Raw genomic sequence first — 17,982 nt, 5'->3', positions numbered from 1 at the left:
TCTCTGCTTCAGAATGACTTTCTTTTCTCCCATAGACAGCTCTCTGGTCTTCTTGTTGGTTTATCCTTTAATAACAAATGCAGCCTTCAGTGGCGAAACCCAGGACACAAACCAAGAATAGACATTCAGGGCTGTTAATTGTTCAAACAATCAATGTAACGGGGCACACTTGGACAAGTCAGTCATTCACACATTCCTATATTTTTGGTCACTTGAAAACAGATTGGTTAAAACAAAATGTGCCATGTCTAAATTATTTAACATATCTAGTTGTACACTTTAGGAAGAGAAAGCTGGAGTTCTGATCTGTCGTCTAATATACATCTTTTGATCTCAAACCTAAATGTCTTCAGTCTACAGCAACAGCAAAAGAATTGGGCTTTCCGTTCCAACACTTTTGGAGAAGACGGAATATCAACCTACTCAGCCTACAGCAGTTCAGCTCCACCCATTCAAACTGAAGTTATAAGGACTGTTTCAGTCTGCACTGCTTTTGGAAAGAGGAACAATGCAGGGAAGCCAATCAGAACTGAGCAGGCCCATATAAATTAATTAGGAGTGGTTTTAATACCTAAAACCACACAAACGTTGTAAATGGATTTTAGGGGAAAACATAAAATACACGAAAGACACAGGCCTTAAAAGTTGAATACATTTCCTACCCTTTTAACTGTGTTCTGGTGTAATCTATGTTCTGTGTTCTGGTGCACTTGCTGTTTTAGTTGGTAGTAAGAACACTGTATAGTGTATACTAGAGCCTCCAACAGCCTGGGGTGTTTACATGTCAGTTTTTCTTTACAGTTAAAGTTTGCAAACAGGATGCACTTGACCTCATATTATTCTTTCTCTCTTTTCTCATGTGACTTGTGGCTGGGTGGCTTGTGGGTTAGTTGGTTAGCTTGTGTGCCATTAGCTAGCTAACAAATATGCTGTGTTATGAATGCCAGCATTATGCAAGAGAGACATTTCAGTATTTTCTTTAAATGATCCACTGATATTCAGAACTCAGTTCACAGGAACAGGTGAACATAAATGTAATTTGTAAGCAAGCACAGATGGTTTACTTCTTCAGTGACCTTAATTGTCAGTAGGATCCAGAGAATGAAAAGCTCAGTAAAGTGTGCGTTAATGTAATTGAAGAATATATTTTAAGTTCTTTTACAGTGAGAGGCTAACTTTGTTGGAGGGGGAAAAAATCTCAAAAAATCGCAACAGGTGACTTTATTTAAGTAATAGGCCTATATGATTATTAGCAGATCTTTTTTTAATCTTATTTTCAGTTTCTTCCTCAGTTGAAACAGAAAAAATGAAATTGAATAAACATAAATAACAGTTGTTCAGAAAGAGAAGATGATGTGTTGGAGTTTTACTGTAGAAGTGGAAGCTTAGAAATGTCAACTAGTCATTTTAAATAAACAAGTGGTTCAGTTACAGTAATCAGTGTATCACAGTTTATTCCCATGTAATATTTCACATTGGATTTGTTGTGATGCATATTATGTTGTTGATGACAGTGATTGAAAACTTTGTTTTGAAGAGTTCAGAGTCTGACCTTAAGTCCATTCTTTGAGGAGTGAATGCTTCTGTTTTTTTGCCTTGTGAAGGATTTTAAATAAGTGTATGCTTGTGTTTGGTGAAGGTTTCACTTTGTACATCACATTGACAGTTTTCACTAAGGTTTTAGTTTATTATATCTACAGATAAATGATAGTGTGAACTACAAAATGGCCATTATCTGCTGAAAATGATGAGCGTTTATTTTTTAATCTGGAAATTTTGGGTGACCATTGTTGCTAATCTTTTCTTGTTACACATTTATATTGTTAATTAACCACTGTAAATTGTGTATGTTATATCAAGTTTTTTCCATTTAAGTGAAACTAAGCATTAGATGACACTCATAGAGCCTTAGGCAATACAAAATGTCCACCTCAAATTTCTAGTCTGCAGTTTAGCAGTAGATATTATTTGGTGCAGATATGAAACCATTGCTCGCGGAGTCTGTTTTGACAGTAGTATGTAGTAGCTCTCTGAGCGTCATAGCATTTCCCTCCTGGGTGGCTGTTGTTGGCATTTTTGCAACTTCATTAAAGTGCAGTTAATTAGCGCTCATGTAAACAAATGGGACTTGTCAGGCTCCTATAGAACTCCAGCATACTTAGGTGAACCTAATTTGTGTGTTTGTGTGTATGTAGAAAGGAGAGAGTGAGACGGAGGTCAACAGGGAGTGCTGTTCACATTCAGAGTTCTTTTGCTTGATTTACGATTACAGATTGTAAACCTGTAGAGGCCTCTGGTGTTATGAATTGCATAAATTTACATTTTTAATTTGACTGTTGGGCTTTGTACTTGTAAAAAAGTGCACTTTTGGGTCAGACTGAGTGAAAAATGCTGCGATCTCTTCTGCAAGCGTTGTTTTATTAACCTTTTTTAACCCTAATACTTAATTTAATAATTTTTTTTATGGAACACGGCACCATTTTCATGACCATCTGTGCTGTTACAGGATACCTGCTGTATTAATCCAGATAAAGGAATGTTAAACTCACTATTCATCACACAGAGATAGCTCAGCCTATTTTTAGCAGATTGTGTCAGACTTTTTCTCCTCTCCCTAATGGAAAATTAAAATTCATTGTTTTTGTTTTAACAGGCTTCTGTGTTAACAGACTGATTTTACAATGGAGGTTCTTCAGCTTCTAGCCAAGTCGTTTGTCTGCACCGCACGCATGAGACATTCTTCTCTCTGAAGTGCTTCAGTTGTCTACTCCTGATCAGGTAGGCTATATGCTATATCTTTTACACAGTGGTTTTGGTGAGATGCATAGTCTGAATGGCGAACCTGAGCTGTGTTTGTCTGTGTGCTTTTTTGAGTCTTATGTAAGGCTTCCAGTTATTGCCACTGTGGTCTAAGCTGTGCGGTTCTGTGAAAGTTGACTTTGTACTGTGTGTATATACACAAATAAGTCAATGTGAGTGTATCTGTGATACATTGCCCATGAGTGCCTGTGAGAGTGTGAACAGCTGAAATTGCATCTTTTATGAAAGGTGGAAAAATAATCTCCGTTTTAAATAAGATTTCAGTAAGCTGTACGTATGAAAGAGAGAATTAGCGACTCTTTTCAGTTAGCTCTCTTTGCATTAGGTATGCAAATGCACACTTACAGTATAATGTAGATATAGCAGCCGTTCATATAATGTGTGTTCCTGTATGTGTCCTCAAGCTTCTTGATTCTGTAGGCCAGTGCTTTACAGTTTCATCTTCACTAAGCCACCGTGCTGTATTTTTGCCAGGAGGCCATACAGCATTCATTTCTATATCTGCAAAGATTAACACTGCATGCTCCGCACTCCAGACGTGTGTGCCATGTGTCGGTGATACTAGCCTGTAGCCTTTTTCATCACTCGTTTGTGTAGGATCAGACTGTAGTGTTGTGATGTGGCATCTGGATCGTGATACTTAAACATTCTTAACTTTTAATGTAAGTTACTGTGTTATTGGACCTGCAGTTCAGAAAAGTGCATTGAGGTGGACTGTATGATGATGAGATGCCATCATATTGCCTTGAGTTGTTCCTGCTGCTAAGATTGCAAGTGCTGGTTTATTTTATTTGTAGTTTAGTACTTATTTTATATCTTATGTTTACTTTTAGCTTTTTCATTGTCTGTTTATTTGTATTTTTATTTGTTTATTCATTTATTTTTGCTGAAATGTTCTACTCTTTTCTTATCATCTTTGAGTCACATTGTCACCCTTTACATCTCCCATATCGCTGTTGTTGGAAGAAAACCTTGCATCTCCAAAATGATTACTTTGATTACAGGAAAAGGAAAAAACCTACTTTACTTTTAATGTAAGTCAGTGGAACCAGACTTTTTTCCACACAACTTTTACACACAATGTAAAGTGCAACAGACATTTTCAAATTGTCAAAAACTGAAAAACGACAAAAATGGAGATAGAAGGTTTTCTTCCGACAGCAGTGATGTATCCATATCACATTTATATCTAGGATATATTTCTTACTTTCTTGATATGTCAGTGATTATCTCAAGCTCACTCGTGCTGCTGCTCTTTTGCATGTCTTCCTCTTTCACTCTGTCTCTTTCTCTCTGTTTCTTCCCCCCTCTTTCTTTCACTCCCTTTTTTATCTTCTTTCTTTTTTCCTCTCTCTCTCTCTCTCTCTCTCTCTCTCTCTCTCTCTCTCTGTGTGTGTATGTGTGTGTGTATGTGTGTGTGTGTGTGTGTGTGTGTGTGTGTGTGTGTGTTCAGACTCTCTTTTTTTCTCTCTCTAATTTATCTGCTTGTTCCTTTTTTGGCTGTGTGCCCCCAGGCCGTACTGATTGAGTCTGTATGGAGTCCTTGGAAAAGCAGATTGACTTGTGGGTGTGTATGCAATTATCATAGAAATGATATTGAGTCGGTTCTCTGCTCTGCGGCGGATCTTGTACGCCGCTGTGCCATAGCCAGCCTGACGCACAGGTGAACTCAGCCTTGTGTTTTTGCGTGGCTGGAAGGCTCCTAAGTCACTGCAGCACATTGTTATGGCTCGTCTTCCATGCCAATGAGCATCTCTGCACTAATGACAGTAATTCTGCTTTGTAAGAGCATCACAAAGGTTTACCTGCTGAACAGTGTAAAGGCAGGTTTAATAGGCCTGCAGTGGTCTTATGCCTTTGTGTTCAGCATTGTGGTACAGCATGTGCAAAAATAATGGTTTTGTCACAATACACTTTACTTAGTGTTTCAAGGATATTGTGATTACAGAACACTAAACACCTGCATTTGTCATTATAAAGAGAGTATAATTGGTGCTGTTTAAGTGAATTTGGTGCACTCTGTGCACATGGTTTTTAATTATTGTGCTCATGGTTTTAACGTTTATGATATTACTGATGCATTTTCTGTTCCAGCTTATCAAACCTCATATAAACAAAATAGTTTGTATGTTTGGCATCCTGTGTCATAAATGTATTCAAGTGTTATATATTTTTGTCAGATTGACCACATTGTGTGCTACGCTTTGATTTTGATATAGTTTTTTTTTTCTTTGCTGTATATAAGTCTTTGACTAGAAACGTTGACCACAGCTGGTGTTCTCTGTTTTTCAGAATCCGCAGCCATTTAAAAGCTGTATTTGAACCGGTTCTATCATAGCAACATGCAGTGCAAAGCCATGCATTGCATGCATTGAGCCATGAATGAAAAGCCTGTTGCCATTCACTGAAATGCACCTTTTTGAATGATTAACATTAGGGGTGTAAGATATGACAAAAATGTTGTGGTACTTCATAATCATATCATGTAATACATATTGTGTAGCATGAATGTCTTCAATATTTTGACAGGCCCAATGCACTACTAGTGCTACATTTAAAAACAGTCATCAAAAGCATTTCACATACTGTACTGCACTAAAATCAATTAAACAGGACTTATGTTTTTTTTAAGCTGGGCAGCATTTTTGCATACTGATGACATCTACAATATACTGCGAAAAGCATTGTGCATCACAATAAAATTTATCAAGATAACGATAGAACATCATATAGCCCATCTCTAATTAACATGCCATTCATGTGATTTGATGAGGTTTTTAGTTTTTAAGGTCTGCTGCAAACAAAATTCTGAGGGAGAATCTTTCCTCTCCCATAAACACAGCAGTTCAGGGTCAGCCAACCCACAGATTTATTATTCAATTTTTGTAGACCAGTACAAAACATAAAAAGAAAGCCATGTTATGTAAGCGATCAAGTTGGTTTCGTTTTCACATGTTCAGGTTTCTTACTTCAGTCACTTTTGAAATCTGAGCAAAAACGTTAATGTGCAAGTTATTGTTGGCAACCAAGACAGGTTATTTAGTAGTCACTTAGTTCTTTCTTAAATTGATGTGGAACTCGTTGATTTCTGTGAACTGTTGTAGCTATTGTAAGAACTATTGTAAGATCACATTGCAAGTGCAACATTTTTACCTAAAACAAAAAAATATATATTTCAATAATTAATATGCTCAAACTGTTTCACACTATGTTGAAGTAACAGCGAAATAAGAACTTCAGAACTAGTCAGACTTGCACGTGAGACTATTAGGCTTCATTAGTGGTTACACAGTGCCCACTGCTCTGCCCAGATTTTCTAGGCAGGAGCCCAACAGACTAGATTGTCAAGACTCCAGGTGTTGCACTTTCCTACATTGCAAGCCACCTGACTAAGAGTGTTTGCTAAATGTCCTCATACAGCCTCCTTTGCTGTATAAGAATGCATGAAAGTGGTACAAAAGAAAAATGATCGTAAATCATTCCTCATGTTCATTCTGTGAAAATCTTTAGTTCTTATTGGCCACTTGGCACCAATTGTTTTACATATACTTGAGATATGTATTGTTTGGTGACAAAAGCCTGCAAGCTGTTGAGATGCAGTTCCTTCAACCCAGCTCTAGCTCTTTCACTCTATAATTCTCCGTTGGCTCTGGCTGGCCAGGTGCTGTTGGCTCTGAGCCAGTAAGGTGGAGAGTGTGTTCTCTGAGTTCTCAGTGTGTCTTGATCTAGCTAAGAGTTGTGGCTGTTCAGTAGCCTCCTGACCTCACCGTGATCCCCACTCTTCTCTGCCAGCAGCCCCGGCTCTGTAGAGGGTCGTAGTGTGAGTTTTTAGTGGCTCCAGTCCTGCGCAGGGCTGTGTACATGGAAGTTCTGAGTGGCAGCATTCCAGCGTTAGCTTGTCTGAACACGCTGAGACCTTCTCCTGCTTTTCCCCCTGCTGAGCGCTGCGGGAAGGGAGCTGAAGCACTAAGTGGTTCTAACACCAAGCCCAGTCTTGCCTCCGTCTGGCACTTGTCTATTTTTGTTGTTGTTTATTTTAAAGATGCTAGAAAATGAACCTTTTTGAAGGAGTAGTTTGTCAAAAGAAACAAACTGATTAATGCAGTTACATGCAAGACATGAGGTTTGCACACATTAGCATTACAGCACCAATACAAAACTAAAGAAGCAAAATTTCAGATGCAAAGCATGTTTTGGCTAATTTACTACATTTGGGGTAAGGGGGAAATTGTTCACATTTTATGCTAATTTATTCTTTTAAAGCCTTTGAGATTCCTAAACTGAAGTGAATGAGTCCATATTTGCAGCTTTCCTAGATGAAAACAGTAGAAGCATGAGTCAGAGACACTGGACCCAGCCCAGAGTTTATGAGCGGACATCGTACTACTAGAGGTTACCTTTTAGTATGCATGGTCACAGTGCAGTCCAGTAATGGAGACTTAACATCATCTGTAGTGTTGAGTGCCTTAGCAGCATGTTTCATCCCAGTCTCTCCACAAATACCTCCGCTGCTCTGTCACCATGAACACACTGTGCTGTCGCCATGACCACAGCCCTATAAATTCTCCTGTTGCAGATGTTAACGCAGCAGTGCTGTTCCATTTGCAGAAACATCTCAGGGATGCAGGATTTATGTTTCCAAGGCCAAAGGATGTTGCTGTCACAAGCACAGGGGAGATAAAGTTAGCCAGGCTGAATTTAATAGGTTCAGCGTGGCCCTGTGGTGCTGACGGGCTCAGAAGGCACTGTGTGTGTCTCTGGAGGTGGGCATTCTTTCCTCTCTGCCTTTTCTTTTTCCCACATCGTGCTAGTACACTCCCCCCATTTTATACACACACACACACACACACACACACACACACACACTGCCCTAGATCTCCAGCTATTCATCACCTATTGTTCTCCTCATTTCTCTATGCCCATTCCTGGACTTGCTGTTCTTACTGCTGTTTTCCCTGTGTTAAGGGTGGGAGATATAGTGAGAAATCTAACGTCACAATATATACGGTCACTAAAAAAACGTCCTTTTTCATGATCAGAACTATTCTCTTTTTTTTGGTGAACATCCTGGTAAAAACAAAATGCACCAGCAGAGCAGTAGTGCTATGTTTAAAACAAGGGTATGAAAAAAGGACATACTATTATCGATTGCTTCTGGTGGTTGTTTTCTTAGTCAGTGCCGCTGTCCTTGTAAACATCATCCCTGTTGTCACAGTTGTTATTGTCGTCACTGTCATTGCTGCTGTCGTCAGCGCCTCCACTGTTATCATTTCCTCTAATTGATCTTGTTTATGGCGTATGCAGTTGTTCATGTTTGTTGTAAAAGTACTGATGACACAGAGAGAGAGCGCTATGACAGCTGTGAATAGGATCTAATCTGAAGTCTTTCTGTCTTGCTAAATGCTTTAGGCTCTGCTTACTGAACAAGTCTCTGGCTCGAAAAAGATCTGACAAGGTGTCGCTTTGTTTTATTCACGAAACCACATACCTATTCTCTCTCTTTATCTCATGCACTCTCGTTCTCTTCTTCTGTCTCTCATTCACTGTTTCTCCTTCACCTTCTCTTTTTAACCTTTATCATTCACATCACCCATTCGCTTTCACACTCTGCTCCGGCCGCCATCATCTCACCATCACTCTTTCAGCCCTAGCAGTGTGTGTCTCTGTCTCTCTCTCTCTCTCTGTGCAGTGCTTCACTTGAGTGCTCTCCAATCCTGACGAGCCTCCTTCAAACGGGCCGTCTCTGGAGGGCTTTAGTGGGGTTTAGAGCTCTGACCTGATTCTTGATCGCCCAGCCTTTCCCTGTTCCCTCGCTGCCTCCAGACTACCGATCAACTCAGAATGGTGACTATAGGAACATATAAAACAGTGTATCAACCTGGAAAGACTACAATACAGAGCTGCAGCGTGTATATATACATATATTAATCACAGTATTGGCTGTTGAAATACTGGTATCTCAGAAAACTTCAATATGTTAATGAGTCCTCAGATCTTTTTTTTTTATTATTATTATTATATTATATTTGTTTGTTTTTGTTTGTTTTACTGTGTGCTGTGAGTATCCAGGGTAATCACAGATCAATGAGTGCTTCTGTGGGTGTTCAGAAGAATCAAGGCATTCATGTAATCCAAAAAAAAGAAAATATGGGTCACAGTATGCAAAAGTGGTTAGCAACTAGTTGCATGCACTCAGTTACATGTACTTAAGTCAAATTTTGATGATGCTTTTCAAATGATAATGAAAATATTTCTACTCAAGTATAGTTATCAACTTGTTACCCAGTTTCATTTTAATGACTGACATTTAGTTACTATTTATTTTTTTTGTGTTGTATTTCTTTGTTGCGTTGGTAACAGCAGCAGTGCAGCTGTGATTGATCCCACCTCCTACTTCTAAGATCATTGATCATTTATTTTACGTGAAGAGTGCATCAGAACAAGGAGAATGACCTTTTTAATTTGCTGATAGATGCTGAATGTACTTTGTGGTTCTGCTGCAATTCAATAACATACTCAGTATTTGTGCTCAAGTTATTGTTTTGAAAGGTGCTCTTATAAAGGTGCTCGAGTCATTATTTCATAAAAGTAACTGTTATTCGAGTTTGGATTCAGGTTACTCCACCCATCTCTGCGAATATGTAGCGGTACAATATTAGTACAATGATAGTTTGTTCATATCACAGCATAGTTTAGAGAGTGTCTCAACCTCAACGACAAAGTCGAGACTGACAAATTTACATAGAGAGAAATGAACAAAGATGAATATATATAAAAGATTTGATGGGCCTAGGGAAGTTTGAGAACAAAACGAGTGACTAAGAGACAGATGGAGATGAAAGCTTCTCTTGCTGAGTTTTAATTCCAAACCCAGCAGGTGAGAGTAAAGATTGTCACTTCTGATGGCGGATGTTAAATTCCCCATACATAAGGCTGCAGAAACCTGTTCCTCGACAGGCCACAGTGTAGACAGCAAACATCCCGCTCCACATTCATCGGCATAAAAAGAACTAATAATTCATGTTTCATGCTGTGTGACAAGTTAATTATTAAATATGAGCTATCTGTGATCATGGCCCACTTGTTTTATTGTGGAATGAGCTTTTCCACGTCTAGGCAGGGAAGATATGCATAAAACAGGGACCGAGAATGCACATTTCTTTTTTAGTATTTAAGCTCAAGCTTCAGTCAATGGCGAGTGCAGATATAAATATAGATTTTATAATTAGAATTGTATATAATATCTGCATGAAATCAGTCGATATTCGCTTTTAATACATATTTTGTTAATTTTTATTTTTGGACAGATATGTTGCAATTTTATGGTATAATGAGTAACATTAGCTAGCAAAGTACACACATGCTATACCTTGCCAAGATTGTCAGCATATAAAGAGCTCAGAGTTCTTGAAAAGTGTTTCATATCCATGTGTTCAAGTACAAGCATTGGGTAAACAGCAGATACAGTGTTTCTGTTGCTTTCTAAGAAAAATAACTGTAGTTAATAAAAAAATTACCAAGAAAATCAATGTCTGAACAATTTATCTGTAAATAAATTGGAATTGGCCACAAAAAATCATGATCAGTGACCTTTATTTTGTGTTGTGTTGTGTTTTTATGATTTTACATTGTCTGAAATGAATATATTGTAGTACTACCAACACAAAATAGCATGCAGTTGTGAGGAAAAGTCTGTGAACCTTTTAGAATCATCTGGAGTTCTCCATGAGTGCTTCTTGATCTTTATGACAAGTCATAATAAAAAGTAAAGACAGTCTTGTTAAACAAACGGTGCATTTTACATTTTGGATTGAACTCATCTTTTGAACAAACATTGAACAAGTTTGCCAACTTCTGCCTTCAGGGCAGCTTCAAGCTTCTTATTTTAATGCTGTTACCTGCATTTTGAATAACTTCTAATATAAAACTCTGCACAAATGTCAGACCCACTGTCATGTATCATCACGAATTAGAGGAATTTTCCAGAGCTGGACACTTCCTTACTTTCACTTCCCCAAAAGAGCAGCTCTAAATGTCGAAAGAAGTGAAAAAGTGGTGCCATGCACCATACTTTCTCTCGCTGCTGTTTAGATTTATGCTTGTGCAAATGCAAATGGCAGCACCGAGTCGCCTTTGACTGACTTCAGCCTTGCTCCATTGGGCCCTCCTTCCTTTATTTTCAGCAGAGTCTCTTTGCAATGCATTGTATTGGATGTTCCTGCTACAGGGATGTCACTGCAACTTGACTAAGCTTGATTTAGCAGTCATGCATTCTTAAGGCTCATTAAATTGGCAATGACTGTTTGACAAGTTACATGATGACACAACGCACTAGTAGTGTCACTTTAAATAAAAATAATGTCTGTTTTTATATAATGTTTCATAAACTGGCTAAAAATAAATGCAATAAAATATAAATTAATCCCAGACTAATTGCGCTCTCTCAAATGACAGGTGTTTAGTCTTCTTTAGGCTGGTTTTACACAGTGACACTTTCATGCAGTTTATACTGGTTGGAAGCTAAATTTCACAGGAGTTGCCTAATAAAGGAAACTGTCTAAACTTTTTCAGGCAAGTTTCATGAAATAGTCGATCAAAACACTTACAATGCATGTTGAACGGCATGCTGTCCTCCATGAATCTGCAGTGCTTCTAGGACTGGATGAGCAAACGCAAAGTACAACCGTAAAGGCTAGTTTAATTTTCAAAAGTGTAACATTTGCAGATTTTTGAAAGATCAAATATGTAGTGAAGAACTAACCATAAATAGACAAAGTTTCAGTGTATAAAGCCAGCCTTAAGTACTAATAATATGCATCATATGATATGTAATATGATAATATTATAGATATGTCTGTTGGTTTACTAATTACTGTTCTTAATTGGGGAAATGCCATGGTGTCTCTTGTTTTTGTAACTATGACAATAAAGACCTTTTGACCTTTTTGATATTTTCATATTGCCATCCCCTCATTACAAAAGTAATCTGTAGTGACTGTTCCATTTATTCCCACAGTGAAATCGTCAAATGTAGTGAAACTGCACTAAACTGAGGGTTGACACTGTATCACTATATATGTAACTATATGGGAGTGAGTGTTCTGGATCTCTGACATGCTTTGGCTGGTTTTAAAACTTGTAAAATTGGTTCAGCTGTCTGCTGCTACTCCAGTTTGTGGCCAGTGACGATGATAATGCTTCTCAAACTGACAGTTTCCTGTCCAGCCTGTGTGTGTGTGTGTGTGTGTGTGTGTGTGTTTGCGCGTGCTGATTTATGGCAGTGCGGTTGTGGAGCAGCTGGGGCTGAGCAGGCGAAGGTGGGAGAGGATGAGGAGTAAATATTTGGCCCTGTCTCTCTCTGTAGAGCATGTTTGGAAAGGAAAGAGTGTAGCTTGTGCAAGACGTCGCTCTGAATCTGACAAACTGAAGCAGTGATTGGTCTGTTCGTGGGGAATGCAGGGCCATGTTTTGGTCCTGTTCTTCAGGGCAGCTTTGTTGGCGTTTCTGTGTTATGTGTAATGAGTCTACATAAACCGAACACTGTGCCTGAAGCTCTAAAATCTAGCTTGCTTATTAAGCGTGCTGTCGTAGCATCCTTATTTAGCCCTTATTTAGATGAGTGAGCCTTCACTGTGACAGCCAGCATACACTGATGATGTAACTGGCTCCAGTACAGAGACTCGAGTGGTAATCAGCATGTACAAATTTAAATACCCCTGTAGACTCCAGTGTTTGTGTGCTTTTTGTATGAACAGTCTGTTGTTTGGAAGTGTAGCCTTTGTCTATATACATCTCTATTAATCAGTCTGCTGCTGTCTTTCACTCATCTATTTGTCTGTCTAGCGAACTTGCTCTTCGTCTCTCCTTCTCTCTTGCTCTTGCTCTCTTTCTCCACCTTTCATTCAGTGTTTCTCCTATAGCTTCTCTTTTAAACCTTTATAATCCACATCATCCATTCACTTTCACTCTCAGCTTCACCCCCCATCATCTCACCATCACTCTCTCAGCTTAAATTTGATCTCTCTTCCTCATTCTCTGTCTCTCTCCATCTCTTCTCTTTCTCTCTTTCTTTGCCTATATTTTCCTTTTTCACTTTTCTGTCCCTCTCTTCACCCTCTCTTCATCTGTTTATTTCTCTCACTCTTCTGTTTTCTTTTTCATTCTCTTTGTCACTCGTGCTGTTTTCTGATTTTTTTTGTTTTTTGTCTCTTCTCTCTTTCTTACTCTTGCACGCTCTCTCTCTCCTTCCTTCCTTCCTTCCTTCCTCCCTCTCACCCCCCCCCAACTCCTTCAACTACGCCCACTCCCTCTTTAGCATTTATTTTCTCTTTAGTCTCCTTAGGGCCCCAGCACTCCACTCACTGTATCAGGCTGGAAAAGTCTTTGTCAGTTTTGTCGTCTGTCCATTAAAGATAAGAGTGTTTGGCAATAGAAAATTGAACTGAGCGTAGAGGCGTGTTGGGTGCACCTTAAAACAGAGATCACTTCTTCTGAGTAGAGATTTGGGTTTCCTGGAAATGAGCACGCACATGTCCAAATGTTTTCAGACATCCATTTGAATTACTGAACTCAGACGATTTAAGGTGTGCTCACAGCTTCATCTCTGTGTAATCCCTGTAGAAAAGCATTGCCAATAGAACAGGACATTGCATAAAGCCTCCAGCACTGGGTTGAGGAGCAGTGGAAGTGATGGAGCTCCATCCAGGAGAGATGAGTTTGAGTGGCGTTTGTGATTCAGAGCTGATCATTCAGCATGAGTACCTGACCTCACTAATGCTCTTGTGGCTGAATGCAATCAAATCCTCACAGCTTCCTGTTAATACCCTTGAAACGTTGTATGAGCCAGTCTCCACAAATCGTTCCATTGTATGTGTTTTTAGGTTGTTTCTGTTGCTCATGACCGCCTGCGTGTGTGTAGTGCAGTACTCAGAGCTACTGCAATGACTTATTCAATCAAGCACTCGTTTGTGTCGTTGCGTCTTTGCCAGTCAATATGAGCTCCAGCGAAGGTTATGCTTGCCAGGCAAAGCTGTCTGTCAGCCATCTTTGATCATGCCAGCCTCTGATCATGTCTGAGGAGTGAGCTATGCAGTTAACAGCGTATCAGAATCAGTCCATTCGACTTCGCTTAACGTCACTTTGACTGACTGTTCTGTTGCCCACGTAAAACCACATGCATCTGGGGCATAAATTATCTCAGTTTAATGTCCGCTGGAGAAGCAAGTTGTCTGACTAGAAAGACAAAGAGGAAAGTCTCATTTGCATCACTGAAACAGAAATAACTGAGCATTCGTTAACAGACAAATGAGACGACATGTACCAGCGCAAGAAAACAAAATAAACACAAACCCTGAGTAGCTGCTTTTTTCACTTATTACAGACAGACAAGCGCAGATGTGAGATCTGCCTGATCTGTCGTGGCTTGCCTCTCTATGTGTGTGTGTGTGTAAGAGAGAGAGACAGCGAGAGACGGAGGATTAAGTGTGATTTATAATCATGGCAAAACAAAGTTGTATTTTTCTCTGTTCTGTTTTCCAACGCTTCTCTCATCTCCTTTTGTTTCTACATCACTCACTTCTTGTGCTCTCTCTCTCTCTCTCTCTCTCTCTCTCTCTCTCTCTCTCTCTCTCTCTCTCTCTCTCTCTCTCTCTGTGTCTCATCTCTTTCCTCTCTCTCTTATATGTATCTTTTCCCCCACTTTACTTTTTTCTGTCTCCTTATTTCTCTTGATGCTTGCCTCCTTCTCTTTCTTTTCTTTCTCTTTCTTTCCTTCCCTTTCTTTTTCTTTTTCTCCCCTTTATCCTCCCTTCCTGCTGTATCTTTTTTACTTTCTTTTTTCTTTTTTTCTCTCTCTCTCTCTCTCTCTCTCTCTCTCTCTCTCTCTCTCTCTCTCTCCACACCTTTTTTCCCCCCTTCCTTCCAGCTGTTGTGTTAATAGTTTTTCTGCTGCCTGGAGAGTGGAGTAATGAGATTCCAGTTGGAGCGGAGACCCTTTTGGCTTGTGGGAAATATTATTTATTTACTATGAGTTTTATTTATTTAAATATGGGGAAATATCTCTACAGAACTGTCTTTGCTCTGCACTCCCTTCTGTTTCAGCTATTGTCTCTCAGTTCTTTCTCCTCATCTTTTCTGACACTATAAGTTTAAGCTCATCAGAAATGTCGAGGTTTTTTAACTCCTCCTCTTCACCTCGCTCCATGGTGCTCAGATTAAAGTGTGTAGCTTAATTGCTGGTGCCCTATCTTAATTGGGAGTAAAGAGGACGGAGTGGAGCAGCGATAGAGCCGTAATTTGGTAATGCGGATGGACTGGGTTGTGAGGAGGCAGGCTTTATCTCAAGCTGAAGTGCTTCATTAGAGGGCACAAAATTCATTTTTGTGTTTATATGGCTGCATATTATAATGGATGATATAATTGATAACTGCATTGCTCTCATGCAATAATATTGATTATCAGTTTTAAGGATATTCATAAATAACAAACTTATTTAACTGCAGTGTATCATTTGTTGCATACTTCATTGTTTTGAAAGGTTGGGTTTGAAAAGTGTACTAGTACATATTAACTTTATTAATGCTATATATGTATAATATTAAATACTGTCAAATCATAATACTATTGTAGATATATTTCGAAAACATGATACTGAATTTTATCAGTGCCCAGCATTAGCTTCAAATTGTGATGGCTATAACATGAGGAAACCCTTAATGTTACATGAGTAAATATTTGCCTTTTTTAAACTGAAATGATTTATATTTCTTGAATCAAATGAGAGCATTGATTTATCCAAACAACTGCCCGAAGTCATCTGAGGTCATTCACTAAAACCTATAGTGAATGGGTAGGGGCTCATTTTCATATTGCAACGTTCTGAGATCAGTACTGCAAAAGCTAAAAACACCATAATAATTAACAGACAATGTATTATGCAGCCCTAATAGGCACTGAAAGCATCCAGGCTGTTTGACTTTTGCTTTGTTTGCTACTTCTGACCTGTACGATGCTCTGAAATGCACAAATGACTAAAGCCCTTTTGGAGCTTGATTAGTTTTACCACAGGATGTTCTGTAGTTTTCTGATGATAAGGGATGTAACTGGCTTGTCCATACAGCATAAAATATCTGTTTGATTTAACCGAAGTCCCACTCGTAGCCCAGATTGAAAAGTCATAGCACAGACATGCATGACTGCTGCCTCACTCAAAAACAGTTAGTTGTATTCGATTGCGTTAAGAAGTCGTCATGTTGGTAGGCAAGCTGTAACTCTAACTGTGGTCTGATAAGAGCTCGACTTATCACCGTTACTGAAGTTCCAACCCTGCAAGTGGCTGAAGACCAAAAGCAAAATAGAGAAACAGATCATAATGACCACGGAAACTATGAAAAGATATGTGGACACTTTAGATGCAGTGTCCAGAAAATGATAGATTGGTGAACTGGACCCATAAAGCCTACATACCTCCAGAGTTCAGAACATTCCAGTGTGTGTTACATGCACCTGTTGAATGCGTCTCACTGGCTGACTTAACATCGCGTCCCAAACCGCACACTTCTGTACTTTCCCTACTACACTAATGAGTGCACGTCTGATGGTATACGTGCTATTTTTACACACTATTTAGTGTGCTAGTATGCGGTTTGGGACGGAGCAGTAGTACGGCAGTGGGAAATCTCAGCCATTTAGATTTTAGCTTTGAAAACTACAGCAACAAATCAAATTAAATCAAGGCAGTACACCCATAGATATCAGTTAATACGCTGAAAATGAAATTTAAAAAAAGTGAAAAAAAAACTTTTATTTTACTGCCTTTGCTGGATCTGTTATGGCTTTTTCTTATCACAGACCGCCACAGCACTGCTGAATGAACGTGATGTAGCCTACCAAAATGGTGGCAGTGCGATTGTGACGTCATTGGAAAACCATCTATTAGCAGGTTTTGTTACATTACGATGAACAGGACTGCTGCTGCTGAGGAAACTCTGGGTTCAACCAATTACAGAAGGCAATTCAGTCCTTAACTATTACTGTCTGACTGTAAAATACACACTGCAAATTTGTATTGGATTGAAATCACTTGAGTGATCACTTTAATTATTATGTCTCCCCAGATAAAAGTAACCCAGCTCAATTAGAGATTAAGACACTCTGAAAAATACACAGATTGCGCTGGATTTTTCTCAGATAAACATTCGCTTCTGGCTGCATATTGAGGCTGTCATAACAAAATGTATCTCTGAAATGGTAACTTTGTAAGGGGGCGGGGGACAATGCTCTTGACTTTAATATACGGTAATGTAACAACATCCTATCCAAATAATTTTTTGGGCTGTTCTTAGAGGACTGATCACCACTACACTGTGATGGTAAAGTACCAATCTCTGCGTTGGGTGTGGCACCATCATTATTCTGTTTTGTTTCCCCAGTTGGTGTCCAAACATGGCTCCTTAAAACTGTTCTGCTGCATCATCCCTAACCATTCACATTAATCCATTCATTGTGGAATGTTCTTTTAATGTAAAGAGCATCTAAAGGTTAGAGATGTTTTCATGTGATGGTGATTATATGCATGTGTGTTGGAGCAGTTTTTGTCATTTTGTCTGTCTTTGGTGGCTCTGTGTGCTGCCAGCGTGCAGGCAGTGGTCTGCTCCTGCAGGGTCCGAGGGTGGAAGTTTAATTTCCTGTGACAGATCAGCATGGGGACAGACAGTTGGTGGATTGGGGGTGGGAGTCGGGGTGGGAAGGTTGTTTAGGTAGTAGGTACACACTGAAAAACAATAACCTGAAGAGGCAGGCTGCTACGTGGGCATATAGTCAAAACAGGAGGAAAATGGATAAGCAAATCTTCTCTTTCTCCCTGCCTCAGTAACCCAGCACGTTCTGTCAGTGTTCGGCGTTACAGTGCTCTGTAAAGGACAGAAGAGCAGAGACACATTAGTGTCACCTCATTGCCATTTATTACACTGTTCTTTCAGAGCAGCTTCATAAATGGGACTAATTGCAGGCTCATAGAGCAAATGTCAGTACAGTTTGGGTGGGTGGTTTTGTGTGCGTGTGTACGCGCCTAATGTCAAAATTAGTCTGAATGCACTTCGCTATTGCGTATGAGTACTTACCTCACATGTCTTGACATTGTATAAAAACAAAACTCTGTGTGAG

General features: G+C 39.3%; 1 protein-coding gene across 1 annotated transcript in view; it reads left to right on the top strand.

Moving 5' to 3' along the window:
• ndst2a (N-deacetylase/N-sulfotransferase (heparan glucosaminyl) 2a) overlaps positions 1-17,982 on the top strand; it is a 151,580-nt gene that overhangs the window by 20,409 nt on the left and 113,189 nt on the right. Inside the window, exon 2 of the mRNA XM_036574501.1 lies at positions 2,654-2,778. The gene's annotated coding sequence lies outside the window, so the exon portion shown is untranslated. The remainder of the gene's footprint in view (positions 1-2,653; positions 2,779-17,982) is intronic.

The sequence above is a fragment of the Colossoma macropomum genome, unplaced genomic scaffold (genome assembly GCF_904425465.1).
Source record: "Colossoma macropomum unplaced genomic scaffold, Colossoma_macropomum, whole genome shotgun sequence".
Classification (NCBI taxonomy): Eukaryota; Metazoa; Chordata; class Actinopteri; order Characiformes; family Serrasalmidae; genus Colossoma; species Colossoma macropomum.
The sequence above is the reverse complement of the archived record's forward strand: the minus strand, read 5'-3'. Positions and strand labels throughout refer to the sequence as shown.